This window comes from Chinchilla lanigera, unplaced genomic scaffold (genome assembly GCF_000276665.1).
Source record: "Chinchilla lanigera isolate Chin_1 unplaced genomic scaffold, ChiLan1.0 scaffold00133, whole genome shotgun sequence".
Lineage (NCBI taxonomy): Eukaryota > Metazoa > Chordata > Mammalia > Rodentia > Chinchillidae > Chinchilla > Chinchilla lanigera.
Window position 1 is genome coordinate 486,404 of NW_004955534.1, and position 1,963 is coordinate 488,366.

A 1,963-nucleotide genomic window follows, 5' to 3' on the forward strand; every position below is an offset into this window, starting at 1 on the left:
AAAAAAAAAAAAAAAAAAAAAAAAAAAAGAAAGAAAAGAAAAAGAAAAGACAGCTAACAGCACTTTCATAACTTTTATCATTTGATTGTCGCAGAACATCGCCACTTCCATTTTATCCTTCAACTTGGAAAACATAATTTACATTACTTCACAGATACAGATATTCTCATCATGAACATGAAAACACGACACATCTGGCTACCCATTCTCCCCACCCACTCCAGACACTGAAAGACACATGAAGGAGGAAAATAAGGCTTGCAGGGACATGGTGTGCCCAAGGTCACACAGCTAATATGTGTGAGAGACCTTCTCACGCAGTCTCTTGCTGCTCCTATTTGCCCAGCTTCCTCCCATGGGGGCGAGGACCCTGTTTATACAGGGGCTCTGCACCAAAGCTGGGGCTCAGCAATTGCTTCCCTGTCAGCGGACTGCTTTCCCAGATGAGCCACGCTGGCCTCATCTGACCCTGTGGCAGGCTCACAGGGGCAACTGAGGCCATGAAGGCGTCCTGGTGGGTGTCCCTTCTATCATCCCTGGGCTCTGAAATCCGGGAGCCTGAGAGTCTCCTTGGGAACCGCTCCAGCAAGGCCGAGCAGAGGCACAGCAGGCGTCTGCTGGGTACACGCCATCTGGCTACCAGTAGGATAATGCTCGGGAGCCAAGGCTTGTCTAACACGTCCGACACACTTAGCAGACTAGCCAGCACATGTCCAAGTTGTAAATTCTGCAGGGCTGGGGATGCTTCAGTGCGTGTGGGGGGGGTGAGGGTGTTGAGGGGAGGCTCCTACGAGGAGGTGGGTTGGACTGAGGTGCTAGCTGGTCGCTGCTTCGGTCGCTGGTGAGGAGGAGCGCGCCCTCTTCAGGCAGCTTCTAGAAGGCAGCTGGAGGCTGCAGGCGGAAGCCGCCTCTGTCGGCTGCTGGGGCGGCTGCGCAGGGGCTTTCTGAGCCTGTATCTTCCATCCAGCTTGGCACCGTGGCAGCTTTCAGTCGCCTTTAGGTCCGCCACGCTCGCGTTTTCCCCAGCCCCCTTTTCTCCTAGTGGTCATTAGGTCCTATTTGCCCAGGCGGGGCATTTCCCTCCACTACTCACCACATTCCCAGCCAAGATGGAGCCACCATGCTGAGAGCGCCCCTTACAGTTTCCCGAGGGAAAACCCCGGTGTCTTAAAAACACGAACCCATAGTCATTTAGCAATCACTTATGCTATGCCAAGCGCCTAGCAAATACTAACTCAATCCTCACGACAGTGCTAGGCATGTGCTGCTCTTTATCCCATTTTACGGTTGGACAAACTGAGGCACTGAAAGCTCTGTATCTCACGCAAGGTCTCTTTGTATCTTGCCAAGCTGGAAAGGGGCACAGCCATGCTTTTAACCATTGCATCAAGTGCCCCTCCTTATGTCCCTGACGTTGGGGGCAGTCCCCATACAGAGCGATGGTTGCTGGCCTGAACCAGTCCCCTTCATCTGGGTCACTGTGGTCGTTTTCCAGGCTCCACGCAATCCTGTGTAGCTCCCTGTCCCTGTCTAAGTGGAAGTCCTCCACTGTCAGGGTTTTCAGCTGCAGGAACTAGATGTGGCTTGCCAGGTGCCTCAGTTTCCCCATCTGGAAAATGACGGCGATAGCATCTTCATTATAAGGCTGCCGAGAAGACTAAATGAGAGAATCCGTGCACAGTTAAAGAAGTTCCTGGCCCACAGTAAAAGCCCAAGAAAGGATAAGGGGTTTTATTGTGAGAGGGAACAACGTGTGGGAAGGAACAAACCCCAACTGCCTTAGGAGCAGATCAAATCCACTGAAGGGTTCTCATCTCCTTTCAGTGGCTGGGGTAGTCTTAAGAGCAGAGAACATTAGGCCCAGGCCCGGAGCATGCCCAGCCTAATCGGTCCTAATCAGTCACATGGGTGTGCAGTTGGTACAGCCCTAATGGCAGCGTCCTCAGGTGCCCTGGTAACACTC